This window comes from Chiroxiphia lanceolata, chromosome 4 (genome assembly GCF_009829145.1).
Source record: "Chiroxiphia lanceolata isolate bChiLan1 chromosome 4, bChiLan1.pri, whole genome shotgun sequence".
Taxonomy (NCBI): domain Eukaryota; kingdom Metazoa; phylum Chordata; class Aves; order Passeriformes; family Pipridae; genus Chiroxiphia; species Chiroxiphia lanceolata.
Genome location: NC_045640.1, coordinates 23,654,040 through 23,671,762, shown reverse-complemented (window position 1 = coordinate 23,671,762; position 17,723 = coordinate 23,654,040). Strand labels below are relative to the sequence as shown.

At 40.1% G+C, this 17,723-nt stretch overlaps 1 protein-coding gene across 5 annotated transcripts in view; it reads right to left on the bottom strand.

The window, feature by feature from the left end:
- The window catches only part of C4H4orf19 (chromosome 4 C4orf19 homolog), a 44,984-nt gene extending 31,822 nt beyond the window's left edge, over nt 1-13,162 (bottom strand). For 4 of the 5 annotated variants that reach the window (XM_032687104.1, XM_032687105.1, XM_032687106.1 and 1 more), the window contains exon 1: nt 12,890-13,155. The gene's annotated coding sequence lies outside the window, so the exon portion shown is untranslated. Of the gene's footprint in view, nt 1-12,889 lie in introns of all 5 variants that reach the window. The other variant, XR_004356959.1, reaches the window with a different exon arrangement.
- Nucleotides 13,163-17,723: the final 4,561 nt, after the last annotated feature.

Below are 17,723 nucleotides of genomic sequence, written 5' to 3'. Positions count from 1 at the left end.
AAGCATCTACTTAAGACTGAAGCCTACTTTGCCTATAGATATAGGCACTGTTGTGAAGCAAGAATAAACTAATAAATAAATCAATTTTAAATCAGTGCATCATTTTCTTATGTACAGAATTGCTTCAGTTTAACTATGCCAGTGCAGCACCACTCTTTTTTTAGAGCTGTGTATAGTACACATTGGTCTTTCTATGAGCTGCTCTAGGCAATGGTTTTGCAGCTGAAGCAATGCTACTGTGACATTTGATACAGCTTGGACTGTCACATTTCCAGTGCCAAGAGATCCCTGTGGTGCTCTGACATGAGACTGCCTTCTTTGCCAGGTGTTAGTATTTACTTGCAATCTTCATATGCAGGATTGAAAACAAAGGCATGGTTTTAAATGGTGAGAGAGATTCTCACTGTTTGCAGTCTTTGATCACTTCATCTGTAAAGAAGGTATTTATTTCTCTGTTGTAGCTTTAACTTACTAGCTGGTATGATTTGTTTGCATTCTGGGGATTTTAAGCAGAGAATGCTCAGTATTCCTTTTGATTTTACACTCACAAATGCTATGTATCACATCTTGAATGAGATTTATTGAAATTTTGGAGTTGCTGAGGATGGTGAAGTCTGTAGAAAAGACTTCCTTTTTCTGCAGCGTAACCAGATATGACTTTTATCAGTTCTTCAGTCCTGTGGTTTCATTCTTTCAATGGATGGTTCCTCAGCTTTGAAAAAACCTATTTTTTTATTGTTAAAATCAGTTAAAATCCTGGAGCTCTATTATGCATCCCAAAACAAATATTGATACATGGCTTTTCTTTTACAAATTGCATTTAACTGAGGGCCTAAGCGATCTATAGGAACTAAGAATAAATATTATCTCCAGTAATAAAGACCTTTTTTCTCTTAGCTCTTTAAGCTTTTTTCAGGTTCTAGTGGCAGGGATGCTTGTGTGCACTGGGGACACCAGAGGCTGTAAGGGTCTGTGCTGTCCCTTGCACTGCAGTGTTCTGGGTCTTTTGTTGTGGTGATTCACCATATACACTTCCCAGATTTTGACATCTAGAGACATTCCTATTTGTTGTGTATATTTTTTCAGATGACATGTGTTAATAAGGATGAATAGGGAAAGGTAAGTCTGGTTTACAGAAGCTGCAAAAAATGTAGCTTTGTTCTGGTTGAGAAAACATAGTTTTCTTGTGGTTTCTTTTTAAAATTCTTTGTGAAAAGACCATTTCCCCTTTAACTTCATAGCGTGATCTTTGTGGTGATCTTTAGCTATTTGAGAGAGCTTTGAAGTTCTTGGACCCCTGGAAGAAATAATAGGGCTTAGTTTTTGTGCTCCTCGTCAGTCTGCTAGTTTGATATCAAAGAACCGAGCTGCTGTCCCAGTGTGGATCACAGTGCTGGTCAGATTAGATAGTGAAGTGACAGGAAAGAGAGTTACTTATTGAGACTCAGATAGCTGCTAGATTCTATCAAATCCTACCTTGTTCATGTCAAAAAGACATCAGAATTCATTTCAGCTAGGATGGACAGGCAAATCTGCATAAAAATGTAGTCAGTGCTCTCTTAACCCTTCTTCTGTCTGATCAAGTTACAGTCTACACATTTCATTCTGATTAGGTGAGAAAGGGGTCTGAAGGAATAAGATATTTTTGTCCTTTACAGGAAAGAAGACTTTTTCACACTGTGCTATCTGGCATATTAGCTCCTGAAATCCTTTAAATGCTTATGTTTTTATTTTCTCTGTAGCAAAACTTTCTTGCAAAAGTGACATATGAGTGACTTGCTGTGTAGTTTTCTGTCACAATTAAATTTCTATGATACTGAACTACTGCCAAGAGCTGTCCCTTTTCTCACCTATTCCTTGTCCTATGCTGTATGTATTCAAAAGGAAAAAGCGACTTTGAAAATTCATAATGAACAAAAGTGCTGGAAAAAACACCAGTCTGCTGTGGCTAGAGCTTAATCTGAGCCCATAAGGTGAGAGCTGGTGAACCAGAGGTCTTGACATCTGCAGAAACTTGGCTAGTTCAAGCTGTATTGGAAGATCCCTTTTTCTTTCTTTTTTTTTTTTTTTCATTTATTACTTTTTCAGCTAGTGAAAAGTTTTTCAAACATGAAAGAATTGTGAAAACTTGGGAAATCAGTCTTGGGAAAAGGATGTCTCCACAGGCAAAGCCTAAGAAGAAGGAAACAGGTGGCAAAGATTAACATGAGGGCAATTAGCTGTGTGGTTTGGGTGGAGCAATGACTGGAGAGGACAGCTTTGTGAATAATAGGCCTGACTAACTCCCAACAGTCTGTTTGTGGCTTTTCTGGTGGCACTGCCTGCCTGTGCTCTCTGTTGCTCCAGCAGTGGGTGCACTGCAAGAGCAGTCGTGGAACATAGCTCCAGTCCAGCTTCAGCAGCAGTCAGGTGCCACATCATGGCAGAACAATTCATAAAAGCCTTACCTAGTGTCGTGGTTTGAAACCCGCAAAAATCCAATTCTCAAGTCCAAGCCCCCCCCCCCCAACTCTGTGGGATATTGGTGTTTGTTATGCATAAGGCTTTGCCCAGAAAAATCTGTTTAGCTGTCTTAAGTCCTATTACTGGACTTGACAGCAGCATGCTCATGGCAGGTCCCTTCTCTTTGAGGAAGGCACCTTGACAGCCACATTGTCCAAAGCAACTTAAGGTTTTCAAACCTGGTGTTTCCCTTGTCTTGAAGAGTCCTTGCTGCTCTGGGTGGGCTCTGAGCCCCCCTTAAGCACAGTATAGACAATGGAACCCACTGCTGTCAAAGCCATATGAGGCAGTGGTCACCACAGGTTGTGTAATAACCTCCTGATGTCACCCATTACTTGGGATTTCAGGTGCCTGCAACTATGTGTCTCCTAAATCCAAAGGGATTAAAACTTGAACATTTATTTCTCAGGGATAATGTATTCTCTACTAATAAGCAAGATGGAATTGGGTTGTGCCTCCTTATTCTCCCAAAAGTAAGGAGGTGCCAGAAGTCTGGATCCGGTCTAGGTAATCTATAAATGTTTAAATATAGTATGTGATATTAGATGTCTCTGGGACAGACGGATCAATGAGACCTTTATCACTTACAGTGCCAGTAGATGCTGCTGTAACACAAACAAGAAAATGCTGCAAAAACCTGATATAGCTCAGAGACAAGGCACCTATAGGTCTCTTTATAGAGAGAAATCCTACAGGAAGGGAGGGGGCAAAAGACCTAAAGTGTAACGGGAGCTGGGTAATTGTATGCAGTGAATAACAAACACCTTGGAATCTTCCAAACATTTCACCTGGATACTTCAAAAAGACCATTCATGGAAAGCTTTGTGGTAATCAATTGCAATCTTTCTTCCATAAAGAAATCTTCAGGCCTCCTGGAAAGCAAAAGAAGTGCCTGGAGAAAGTAGGAGGGTAAACTCAGGCTCTGGTACAGGCTCTGCTTTGTTAACAGGCCTTTCAAAAGGGCTCATTGACATGAGTGCTAAATCATGTTTGTGTTGCATTTTGCTGGACTAGAATTACAGTGTTTCTCACTGGAAGAAAAGAGTAATGGCTCAGTAAGGAGAAGATTTTCTGCATGCAGGCTTTTCTAGCCTTTATGATGGATGCTCTAGCCTTTGTTTTCCACATAGGTGTGTTATTTTTCTCATGAGAGGGAAAGTAGCAAAAGATCTCTCCGTGTGGGAAGGAGGGTGAAGCTAGTTCTGCAAACATGCTTATTGCAAATACCACCCTAGAGAGAGTCTGCAGATTTTTGGAGACTGAGTTCCATGTGGTAGGTGGGAGGGGGTTTCTGTGCTATTGATTAATTTCAAATTGTGTGGGATTTTCCTGGCATAAATGCATGGAGTCTTTGCCAATTTAAGCTTAATTTTCCTTCTGTCAAATGAGCTGCAAAAGCTGTGTGATGAGGAAGTTTTGAGGATGAAGGACTCCAAAATCTGCAAGGCTTGATGCAGCTAACCTTTTCGTTTTGTTTGGGAGAAGGAGCATGATTTTTCCTGGAAAGTAGTATATTTACTTGTTTCTTTTGCAAGAAACTTTCTTTTCCAGAGTCTTATTCAGGAAACCCTGTATATCTTCTGGAGTACAAAAGGCTTTTTTATATCTTTGGATAATATGCTCCTTACTGGGAATGGCGTTGAGATGAGGAAAACCAAAACAACCTGAGTAAAGTACAAATTCTGCAGAGCAACAATAGATTTGCACAGGTTGGGAAACAGGAGGCCAGAAGGCTTTTGATGGACTCAGTCTCTGAGTTAGAGAATTTGTGCCAGTATCTAGGTGAGTTGTTCAACTGTGTTAGCACTGCACTGCACAGCGAGCTCTGTGAACTGAGCAATACTGCAGGCTGTAGGAAAGTGAGAGAAAGTAGAACTGAACAGGCCAGAAAAAAATGCGTTGTAATGAACAAAAAAATTTCTGTCTATGATTAAATTTATTTCATGTCAAGAGCAGAATACAAATCTAGGCTCTTTCTTGGCATGGTACTGAGCAGTATAAGCCTTGTAACACAGAGCATACCACTGCTGGATTTTTTGTCCCAAGTGTACTTTAGAGAAATTCAGTCAGGTTTACTTTATCCTAACAAACAGTCATTTAATGCAGCTGTTACAGCAGTCCAAACCACAAGTTTGCAATAAGTTCTTCTGGGGTTCATCTCAAAACACTAGTATTATGAAACAATTTTTTTTGCAGATTTGTCTTTTTTTTGCATCGAGCTAGAATGACATAGAGAGTGGAAAACAATTTCAGAAGATTAGAAGAATCAGTGGTTTACAAACTTCAAAATTGTTTGACACAGGCAATTTTAACATGTGTGACAGCTTAACAGGTTTAAGCAAACAGAACCCATAGGAAAAAGAGTCAATGTTGGTTTCACTATTTCAAAGGAAACTTAAGTAGACAGAGGAAAAAAAATCTATTTTGTATGGCTGGAAGACTGAAAACTCTCTTGGGAAGATTTCAAGTTATAACTGGATCTTCAAATTGGAATGCATACAGAAAGAAAAGATACTGAAACCTGTTTATAAATAGCTCGAGTTTGCAAGAGTTACATCTTTGGTTTGTTACTGCTAGGCCAAAGTGAATCGTACACAGAGGAGTAGGTATGACCCGCAAAGCACATACTATAAATTCATTGTTCAGACAAAACATATATTTTTCTGGCAAGACTGAAACAGAAGATGATGAATGAACTACTTGGCCACTTGCCCAAATTCATAGCTCCTAGCAGGTCTCAGAATCAGACAGCTATGCATAGGGCACAGTGTCTGGGCTAAGGCATACACAGAAGAATGTGGTTGGAGAAGTAAAAGTAACACTTGGAGAACAATATACTTGGTGCAGATGAGTTGGGTTTGAAAGAAAAATTTGATTTTGCTCATCTTAAAAACCAAACCAACCTTACACAGTTGTCCTGCATGGAAACAGTGGTAAAAATAACTTTATCACTTTCATCATTCTTCCTTATTTTTGTTGCTTTTTAATTGGATCACAACATGAAATCCAGACAAGTAATTTGGCTTGCGTTGGAACACCTGGAGAAGATCCTTTCCTCAGCAGAAGAATTTTACATGTTGTGGGAGCAAAATTAGTTTATTCTGTGAGCAAAATAGTAACACTGTTAGTTATGTCCAGTATTGGTGGTCCATAGTTCAGATGCCTAGCATGTAGGGGCACCAATCAGGTATTTTGGTGAATAGTTAGGCTAGGGTGTGCCTGGCTCAAGCAGTTACTTCTGAAATGATCTTGTAGTCTGTAATCTAGTACTGCTTAGACCTGCTCAGCTATGGGAATGTTTGAGAAGGATCAACTATGTACACTAAAATTAGGAAACCTTCTAAAACAGCATAAGCTATATAAATCAGTTTATTTATCAGATTATATCTGTGTCTGCTCTCAGATCAGACATAGCCTGAAAGTTATTCATGTACCTCATGCATTTCTTTTTCATTCATCCTTTTTTGGGGGGGGTAGTGGAGTGCAGGGGTTTTTTTTCCCCCAGTTTCATTGCTCAACATGCTTCTCCTACACAATGTTCCTTCTACCTAACAAGTATGGGAAACGTACCGGGATGCATTTTTTAACCTCATTGTTCCTGAACATTTCACAGAAAGAAAGGTCAGCAGAGAGTAGAAAAGCATGGTTACAAAAGATTGTGAAAATGGATAACAAACCTTTTAAAACCAAAAAATACAGAAAACACTAGAAGTCCCACTCAAAAAATCTTCAAGCAATGACTCTCACCTTAATAAAGACCCTTTTATATGATATGACTTATTTTCTTACATGAATTCTTTTTGATTCAAAGGGGTTTTATTTTCTTTTAAATATAGCGTTTAGATTAATGTGTAAAGCATAGAGATAATTTAATCTAGAGCTGTTTAGAGTGTGGGTGAACTTTTCCGTTTGGTTATTTTAAACCAATTTCCTTCACAGACATTGAGTGATGATGGGTGGCTAAGGGAATGATTAGTTCACAATTTTGTGAACAAGAGCAAAGAGCTTTTACATTGTAATTACAATAATTATTTCTCAGAACAAGGCAGATCCAAAGAATTGACCACTGCATTAAAAAGGTCCAAATGTGGCTAAGATGTGCTAATGGTGAGATAGCAACTGCATTTCTGTAGAATTATTGAATTGCTGATCTTGATTGCATTTGCAACCTTTTTTAGTCTCTCAGTAGAACAATACTTGAAAGCTATAGTAAAGTATTCATTGCCTTAAAAGACTTAGTGTTGTCTGGCATTGAGCCAGCTTAAAAATCCTTTTTTTTTTTTCTTGCTCTTTCTTTAAATCCTGCACTATATTCACCAAAATTATTAATGCATATTGTGCTATTAGGTCTAACTTGCCGGTCTATGTTTTGGCTGTGGAGTTGCTTGTGATGCTGTATGCTAACAACAGGCTGACATTTCCAGCAGAACTCCTTGTTCCAATAACTACAAATGGTGTGTTGCAGGTCACACTATCATAAAGCAAATACCTGCTACCTGCGCTGGAATTTATTTATTGGTCAATTTAACATACTGCCCTGTGACAAGAAAGTTATTGACACTGGCTTGGATTTTTAAAGTATTTTAGTATCTAGAAACAGATTTGACTATTAAAGTGTTTGGGAGACTGATTCAAATTCTGCCTCTGACACAGAGCCAAGGGGCTGATTTAGCTGCTTGCTTCTCAAACCTGGCGTTCCCCCACATGCAAAATGTGAGTAATTATGTGCTCTGGGCTAAATAGGTGCTCTCTAAATCTTCGTTCGCGAAGACTGGCCATACACACTCTGGACTGACTAAAATCAGTCCAACCACACTGATTTCAGGGGTGCCACTGTAAAGCTTTATGATGGAAGGATGGTAGGGAAATGAAACAATGCTAAGGCTGTAGTTTGATGGTGCTGGTATTGGCTGTGAAAGCAGCCCTAGCATCAAGCTCTTTGCCCTTGGCTTTCCTCTGTTTTCTTAAACTGTCTTTGATGTTTTTTGATCATCTGTGCACTAGCAAATCCATATGTTTGTACTCTGTATAAACGTAAAGCAAATGGAGGAGTTTTTATAGAAGGTCATTAATGGGATAATTGCACTGAGCATTAATTTTTAATGTATATTGATAAATATGGATTAACCTTTTGGCAATCTGTGTGCATTCATCCAAAGCAATGGAAAATACTCCCAAATTATTTTAATTTAAAAAGAGATGCTAAGGACAGAAATTGAACATTGTACGTGGCAATAGCTCCTCAGGCCTCTGGTGGCCTTCAATTCAGGGCTGACGACTGTAGTTTCTGTTTCATTTGCATGAAAATGAAATCTTATGGTATTTTTGGTCTTTATCCCTTTATCCACATTTTTCTCTGAAATGGTGCGTGGCAGTTGAATCTGTATCTTTTCTGTGCAGACACTGCCTATTCATTACTGATGTTCAGTGGAGACATGCACGTACTCTGACAACAAAACTCAGGGCTGATATCAAGCCGTGCAACATCTGCTAAATTCACATGGGGAAAAGGAATATGAAAACAAATACACAAGGGCACAGCTACTGAGATGGTAAATATTGTTTTTTCCATGCCACACCCAAACCAAAAATAGAGTCAGAGGGGCCCTTAACAAAGCTTTATCCAGGTTCCTGACAGCTGACTGCTTGTTTTCCAGTGAGTTATAAGTGAACAGGACTGCCAGCTTACTTCAAAAGCATGAATTAGCCTGAGACTTATGTTTCTTTTACTATGAGTAGATCAGAAGTAGAGGAGAAGAATAGCTCCATGGAAATTTGTAGTGTTAAAATCACACAAATATGGTTCCTATTAAGCTTGCTCGCCATAGAGGAGTAAGAGTGAATAACACTTCTTTTTGAGGAAATAAACTGCCTGTAATGTGGTGGAGCAGCATGGATTCACTGGCTGGGCAAGAGGAGCAGCAGGCAAGGGAGCCCAGGCTAGCTGTGGGCTGCAGCCCCAGGATTGGGAGGTGCCCTGGCATGGTGGACCTGGGTTTTGGTGGGGTGTCCTTCTGCACAGCCCAGCTGTAGGAGGGAGCACACAGCCCAGAAGGGAGAGGAGGAACTTGCTGGGTGGGTGTGTCGGTGCATAGGTAGTGTTTTCCGCATCCTAGGCTGTTGCACAAAGCTCAGGTGCTTAATAAGGTAGATAAAGCTGGGCACTCCCAAATCTACTGCTGATAAAACAGTGTTTCACAGTGGCTATGGGATGAAGGGGGAAGTGGGTGTAAGAAATACATTCCAGTCAATAAATACAGTCATTGCAATAAATTCAGTGGGGAGGGTGGGTAGTCAGGGAAGGAACAGACCCACAGTCTTGAGGGGTCCTCAGGACTGTGGAAATGTGGCTCCATATGGTTCATTTGGGTCACTCCCTGCCTCTTCTGCCTGAAAGCTGCTGTCAGAGACTCTGTATCAGGGTGTATCGTAAGAGGACATTAATGCCAACCTGCCTGGGCAAAGTGCCTTAACATCCAGATGCACCTGTCCTGAGCATGGGAGATTGGACGTGAAATAATCTATTTTGGTATGGTCTGGAGAGCTTCTGTCCAGCACAGGCAAACCCATACTGCTGCCATGCTGTTTCTGCTGGCAACAATGTGCTGGGTAGCACTGGCACCGTTTGCATCAGGTTATTTCTTTTTCTCCTGTCCTCTGTCGGCAGTGTGATTTGATACTGTTCCCACTGGAGGCAGTGTGAGAAGTTCACACGTTGAGACTTCACACTGAAAGGATTTTCAGTAAATGGGATACACTTGTCCTCGTTACTCAGCTCTTTCTGAAAAGCAGATTGCCTGTAATAGCAAGGCATTGGACCTCGTTTGCATAAAATCACACAATTAACTGCTCTTTAATGGAAATACACAAATTATTAAATAGTTGGGAAGTGATACAAAGTTGGCCCAAGCCCAGCTGGTAGCATTCAAAAGAGTAAACCCCAAGGAGATGGCTTACTCCTCTTTGCTATCCTAAATGGAAAAGTAACTTATGTGAATTAATAATAGAGTATTCAACCAGAAATACTTTTCTAACCAGAAAGCATCTGTGACTTTGCAGCAAACATCTGTGATTAAAGTGAAAAATAGAAATTAAATAAACTTGTATAAAAATGGCAGACAGAAAAAAGTCACACAGAAAAAGAAAACTTGTGCCTTTTTTTCCTGCTGTGAGTGATTAAATGTTTAGTTTCCAAGCAACTATTCAGTTCTTAATAAAATTTTAAAGTTCTTCCATATGTCTAAATGAAAGTGTCTCAGAGGAGAACTCACGGGAAAATTGCTGCCTTTTTTTTCCTGTTTACAGCAATCCCTTTTGACCTTTCTACTGAAACTCATTTATTTTGTCCATTTTGATATCAAATTTTCAATAAGTAAAACTGTATTGTGTTTTATACCTATCCTCCTTAGTAATACATCCTGCTTGCCAGCACTCTTCTGTAACTCAGCAAAAGTCAGTGATTTTCATGCACCATTGCTTGGGCGTGAAGTTTTGACATCACTTCTCTAGCATGATCAGGTGCTAAATGAGGTGCTCCTGGTTAAGGAGCAGTGGGGATTTGGCCACCTGCTCTGGTTAGCCATGCCCTCTGCATCACGACTTTGTTTTGTGGGCTGACAGGTGACCATATATAATCCTCAGAAAAACAGGTCTGAAGGAGAAATTGTAAATTCCAAACAAATATTTATTGCCTGACTACATTTCGTCGTGTTTTAGTGGATTGAGTCCCTCCCACCTTAAGTCTTTACTGAAACAGTATCAGTGGAAGATGTAGACAATACTGAGGCCATGTTTAATTGGATACTGTGCAAACATAGCAAAAGACCATCCCTTCCTGAAAGATGTGAATAAAGGCTTTCCTTGGCTTTCATTCAGTAAAGTCTGAGAGCAAATACTTTTAGCAAGTTTGTTTCCTTGAGCTCAGGTACAAACAACAGTGTGGTTAGAGAAGGGCCTCAACACTCAGAAATGTTTACCTTGCTCAGTGACCACTTTTAACTAGGCTTTCCAAGGAAGGAAGCCATGGTTCCCTTCACTTGAAGCTTTTGCTTTGTCTTCCCACCTACCTAAAACTGTGCAAAAATCATCAGGTTGGTGATTTTTGATATTAGCCTTAAATCTGGTACAGGTTCCCAGAGATCTGCAAGCTTTTTGAAAGATTTGAATTGGCTTTTGACCAATGCTTGTCTTAGCTCTGGTTTTGGGGTAAAGAGAAAAATTATTCCAAACTTCTGGTAGCGTTTCATTTTTATGTTTGCTTGACTTCTCCAAAATTCAAGAAAAAAGTCCTCCTTTAGGTTTCCTATTGTCTCAGTTTCCAGGAACTTCTCTCTTTTTTTCCAGTTATGAGCAGGAAGTATTTGATTTGTGTGGATTCCCTATGAAACAACACCAGATTTAATTCTACATTGATGTGACAAAGCAAGAGAATAGGTTGGCTTGTTTCATCAGAAAAAAAGAAGAGTAGTACAAATTCCTTTACTAAATGTAAAATTGTGGGTATAAAAAACATCTGAACTACTAGTACTAGCTAGCAAACATCTAATTTACATTCCTTTCTTTAGGAAAGAAGTAAGTGCTCCCCCTCATTCAATGGCCACCTTTCTGGTCACAGAGTAATAGTGTGCATTTTACCTTCCACCCTACAAAGACACTCTGTGTAATTAACATTCAACAAATTTAACTCCTGAGCTACTAAGAGCTGGTTTACCATGACACACCCAATTTGTACAAACATTTCTTAGAAGAGATTGGCCATGGCAGGCTTTCTTGGTGTTTCAGGTGCAGTATTCCTCCTTGGTGAAAGCCTGTGGTTGGCTGTTTTTTGGGAGCTGATGTGTTCCTCTCACTCCCCTGAGATTTAAATGTAGTTTAGCAAATAAGGCCCTTATCTACAAGAGTTTCTAAATAGATTTTTGTCAGTAATATAAGTTCAGAGGTCAGTTATAGTAAATTCAGAAGAGTTCTTTAAAGTGTAGTGGCTTATTGCTACACTTCCCACCAGCACAGTTGTGAGCGACTCTGTGAGAAGGCTGGTACAATTAGTTTGATAAAAAGACACTTGATGTGTCAGGCTGATCTAGGCTGGTCATACTTGGGTCTTGGCCCTACTCAGCATAAGACCTACTGTGTTTCAAGGTGGGCATTCTGAAAGTGAATGACAATTTTTTGAAGTGCCACTGGTAAACTTGTTTGGACTCAAATTTATTTTAAATACTGGTAATGACAAAACTATTTTTTTTTTCCCTGAAGAAAGTTAAGAGCTTATTGAAGCAAATTGCTTCAGGTATAATTATTCTCTACTTCTTTTAGTGTCTCCTAGCATTATGTGTGAAGAAGAAAAAGAGATGTGTTTTATAGAATAAACTGTGAAAAAAATACATTGTCTGCAATCACCACCTAATCATTGTAGGAGCAAAACAATAAACACTGCTTGCTGCTTTTGTGCAGTGGGAATCCTTAGGGAGTGGAAATCTTACGATGCATTAGAGATCTTTTAGTAAATTTAGATTCTGTAGCTCTATAGAATGTAGTCTTTAACTGAATTCCTATAAAGAGATTAGAATCCTGAGTATTTAAAACGTTGTCTGAAAACAATTACAGTTTAAAGAAAAATCATGATGACAAAAAGATCTTTGTGATGAAAATGCTAATGCTCTACACTGGAAAACTCCTTCAGCACTAGTAAAAAAAATGAACTCCTGCAATATTGCCAGCAATTGTCAGTGAATCTTTATCACTCCATGTGAAAACTGATATGCTTTAATGCAATTTAAATTCTTGATTTAAATGAACTGATTTTAACTGTCTTTCCTTGAAGTCCATATTTTGTAATTTTTTCTCCTTTTATGGAGCACTGTAGTATTCCCCATCTGCCTTTCATTTGCTTTTGCAAGATTTTATTTTTAAATGTACCAAATTCTAGGAGGAGAAATCAGAAATCATGTAAGTACAGTGAGGAAGCTGAATCCATTAAAATACACTTTGATTTGAGTGACTGAAACAATGTGCAATTCATGGTATAAGTAAAGTCAGAAGAGTTCTAAATCCCTTCGTTTCAGACATCAAAGACATATTAACTCCCCCTTTGCCCCACATACTCTAACACAACCATTTCAATAACTAAGAAATCTTAAAAAATATTACTTTTTAAATAGAGTTGGCTTTAAAATTGTTTTTGTTTGGATTTCCACTGAGCCAACTCTGTTTCTGATTGTAAAAACAGTACTACTCTACAACAGGTGGAACAAATGAGAACAGATATTTTCAGGATAAATCTCTTAGGGTATTTTGAAAGGTGCAAAAGAAATAGAGTGCAAAATATGTCTTATAAACAGTTTCTCTAGAAAGCACAATGTTACAAGTTTAAAGGAAGAACTTTTCCTACCTGCAGGTTTTGTGTGGATCAGGAAGTGTAGCTTTTTCTGATTACAATCTTCCATGGCTTAGCTTGGCTTCTGCATTTGAATGTTAAATATGTAAGAATGCCTTGTTTAGCTTGGGAGTTTGCATGACCTCTTAATGAGACACTGTAGTTAGTGTCATTGGGTATTAAGGCATCATGTGACTGTAGATGAAAATAAAATCCTTCAAAGTTTGCATTTAATACTTCCTAGAATCTGTAACCCTTTACCTGCAGGCTGGATAAAAGCCTGATAGAGCTCACCATTTTATGGTAGGGTTAAAAAAAGGAGAAGTAGAAGAGCACGTGCCAAATAATTCCTTTCCTTGGAAGCAGTCACAACTACCACAACAAAGTCCGAGCCTGTCAGTGTATTCATGCTGCCATTTGCATATTCTTAAAATTAAATCTCCCCATACCACAAACAGTGCTGGAGGGATTTGGCAGCGAGTTCCTCTCTTACATGTCAGCTGGCAATGTTTATTCCCCGCTATTTTGGGTGATTCTCTACGGAGAAACTCAGCTCTAAGGTATATTTGCAGGCATCACATCACGTTTACCTGTGAAAGCTGCTGACTTTCCTGGAATCATTTTGATTCGAGTGTGGTGTTTCCAAAGTGATACAGAAGGTGTTCTACTGCCACAGCCCAGTTAAGAGAGTGTCCCCTGTGCAGGAGGAGAGATTTAACTTAAGCACGCAAGTGGGTCAGGTGTGACCTTTAATATGTATCGATGTACCTGGAAACTAAAAAAAGCCTCCTGTAAAGAACAGGCACTCAGATTGCGTCATCTGACTGCCTGTGTCACAGCCGGGGGGTGCCGAGCAGGGCTAACAGATCCTTCTTGATAGTACTTTGGAAATGTTCAGCTAAATCCCTTCTTTGTTGCCTTTTTTTTTTTTTTTTTTTGGTGGTGTTAAGCCTCATGGAAGCAGTTGTATGAGGTTTGGCTGCTATATTGAGTAGGTGTGCTGTTGTCACTCTAAATAATGCCAGATTTATGGTTGCCTCCCTGCCTTGCAGGGGTTGCATCCTTGCCTTCCCCAGAAGGATGGCATGCTTCCACTCATATCTGCTCTGAGCTGAAGCTGAGACTGTCAAACTCATGTCAGCAGTGGGCTGGGGAAAGCAGGCAGGTCTCGTGCCTGGGAGCAGGGACTCAGATGCGCCGCCTGGCCCAGCCTCCTACTGCAGGAGCCAGCACACATGGGGAGTGAAACGTTGGATGCCAGCAAAGAAATTAATAAAAGCTGCTTTGGATATGGTTATTTTAAGTAGAGGGCTATGTTATAACGTAAAGACTAAGTATCATTTACAGGCTGTGAGCTGCAAAGCTCTGCAACAGCTCTTTGGCAAATTTTAAATTTTTTTCTCCTGCAAACAATTAGTGTTAGCTGAAAATGGACTTCAAGAGCCAGGAAGTTTCTTAGTACAAAACCATCACTAAACTCTCCAAAGGCTCTCTGGTCAGTAAGTGAAGAATTGTTAGGCTAACATATCCTGAAATTGTGAGAGGAGGTAAGGGAGGTAGGAGATGCAAACAGTTTGGGGCTACCTCTGCAGCATGGAGTCTGATGCTGCATGCAGCCTTGTGCACAGAGTGTGTTTGTACCTGGCTTACAGCCCTGCCAAGCCGGAGCTAACCCCCATGGGCCAGCTCGGCTGTATTTTGCCTGTGATATTTTGCCATTGCACTCGTGGCTGCTGGGCTAATGAGGTGGGCTAATAGTCTGAGAAATGTTCCAGTTGAAAAGCTGAGTTGTAAGCCAGGAGGCCACTGGAAGCAACCTCAGGGAGGCTGCCTCCCCTCTTCTCCTGATACTTGGCCTCCTTCTCAGAGCTTCTCCACGGCTACTGTATTTTTTGTTGTTCCTCAGACTGTTCATTCTCGTGATTTGTCGAACCCACATCCAGTATTTCTGCGATAGTAAAGTTCTGCCCCAGCCTCTGCAATCCCAAGTGTGCTGTGCTCCTGAAAGCTAACGTTTTCTATGAGTATGTGCAAACTGCTGGGATCTTTTTGGGATGATTGCCTGACAGGTTTTCACAGATGTGTTCTGCAGGAAATGATCGCTTGTCTCACCAATCCATAGTCCTTGTTCAAAAACACGGGTGTGACAACATTTTTTTCAAAGGAAAAGTATTTGAGACATTCAGCCTGCAGAAATCCTCTTTTTCCTTTAATCTCATTCTTATATTTATTTTGGCTGAAGTTTTCTGGAGAATGTTCCTGCTGAGATATAAGGCTACCTTGAAAAATTGCAGCCTAAAAGGTTAACTTCATGACTTCATATACTATTGTCAACATGATATTACAGTGGGACGTGCTGGGCAATTTACTAACAGGCAACGGGATAACATAGACAAATGGCAGCAAACCACCCTGTTCTGTTTTCATCTGTGCTACACGATGTCTGGATTTTTGCAATTCTGTGTATTTCACTTTAAATATGCTGAATAGATCTATTTCTAGTCTAGAAGCTTTCTCACATCCACTGAAATGCACATGGAATCAGAGATTTATGGTAGAAAAGCAGGCAGATGATTTTATTTATACAGTATTGTGTGGTGAAAACTCTGACAGTGGGAACATGTGAACAAAAATCCATTTTTGTATATTCACTGCTGAGGCTGGAGAGGAGATCAGTGAGCTGCCAAAAGGGCAGGTGCTGCAGGTGGAGAGTGTATCAAAGCTGGGAAGGTGTGAGGGGCTTTGCTGAGGATGGGGGCATCACTCACCCTGGTAAGCAAGAGCTGCATGGGCCTGGGATGATGGGACAGTGGAGACAGGGAGAAGGGCTTGGTAGGGGCAGATTTTAAAAGTCACTTTGGGAACCATCTGTGATTTTAAGAGCATATTATGCTGGACTGGACATGTTGGGAGAACATTCCCTCACACTCTTCTGGTTATTGGCCTGGGTTTTCGAGTGAATTGAGCACTGTGTAGCTTGTCCTTGATAGTGAAAGGCCCTTTTTCACAGAGGGGTGGTGGTGCAAGCTTCCCCTTCTGGAGAAGCACATGATAAAATGCCTCATCCTGCCTTGGGGAGGCTAGAAGGGCAAACCACAGGAGAAAATGTAGCTCACTACTCTCCCTGCACCCATGTGGTGACCCAGGAAGAGATATGAGTAATGTCCACAGCAGGGTACAAGAACTTGAAGGAGGTCATATTTGTAGCATAAAGGCTTTATAGGGATTCTTAGTAACAAATCCTTGCTAATGAAACCCATCCAAAGGCCCCAGTCCATATCTGGATGATTACATAATCAATTTTATGGTTATATGAAAAATAATGTGTAAAAAGTAAGATGTCTTTGGTTTTATAATTAGGAGAAATAAAATTAGTCTGTCCTTTTGCAATATTAATAGTTATATTAAATCAAGTATTTTTTTAATCTTTAATCAACAAAATAAAACAATGCAGATTGTTGTTAATAGCCTAATAGTAGTGCCCCAAAGGACTGACTTTATGATGTATCATACAGACACACATATAGTTTTTGACAAAGGGCAAACTCTCAGGATTTTAAGCTGAAACAGTACACTCTGGATACGAACACTATTTTAACAATCAATATTTGCTTTAAATTCTCTTTGCAAGATGGCTAAAAGTTCTGTTTCCACAGGTAGAGGGCTTGAGTCTGCAGCATGGAGAAATCAGGGCTGGGGAGCCACTGAAACCTGAATGCCCCCTGCATGCAGAGTTTTCCAGGCTACACGTTAACTCACATTCTGATGTTATCTGATAATAATGTGAAAAAAAAGTCAAATGGCCACAGGCAGTTTGAAATGAAGTCACGGGCCGTGCATTCCCCAGCTGTGGTGCAAAGGAAGTGACTGATAAAAATATTTTTTCTAGCTGACCTCCGGCTTACCTTTGTCTGCCAAAGAATTTCCGGCTAATTCTGCTTTAAAGCTTTCTTGCAGCTACAGCCTATTCCTAAAATCTTCTGTGTCAGAAAACATGGACCCTGTCTGAACCTGTTTATTGATGCACTTTATCTAAAAAACAAATGAAAGCTTTGTACTAAATATGCAAATAGTGCTCCTTAACAGAAAATAAATTACTCTATTCCTATGTAGGGATAGAACAGCACTTGGCATTTGGATGGCTCATTATTGGAGAAACTAAGTCTCCATACCTGTGGATAGACATACTTGGGGACAGATTTGTGAGGGGCTATGGAGCACTCACTCTTGCAGTAACAAGTATATGGACACTGAGCAGCCTAATGCCATTCAGTAGCCTGTGCCTGCCTCTTAGGCTCAGTGTGAGGAATCTGACCCCGGAGAAATTGATTCAGATAGCTGGAAAGCTGACTGAGATAGATTAGGCACATGATGTGATTCTTGGGGACGTCTGGTGAGGGACTAAGAGTTGGACTCGATGGTCTCTTGTGGGTCCCTTTGAACTCAGCATATTCTGTAGTTCTATTATTATTCTATACTTCATTGCCACCCAAAGTTAGCCACTCTCTTGGCAGATACAAGATGTATTTTACTCTTCCAAGATAATGAAAGCATTAACTTTCCAATATTACACAGGTTAGGCACGAGGAGTTCAAGGCTGAAATGTGTGAGTTATGCACCGCATTTGAAAGAAGGTGGAAGTTGTTTACCTTCAGGACAGGATCCTGGGAGCTGTGGTTCCCACAGGTCCACAGCTCCACAGGTCTGAAGAGAAGTGGGATTTCAGGTGCTCCTCTCTCTTCTGTGCTTTGTCCTGGGTAGTTTGCACAAGCCTTCATGTCTGTTGACTTGCATACCAGCAGTATGCAATCTAGTCATAAACACCACCTAAGCATGGTGTTTTTTTGGC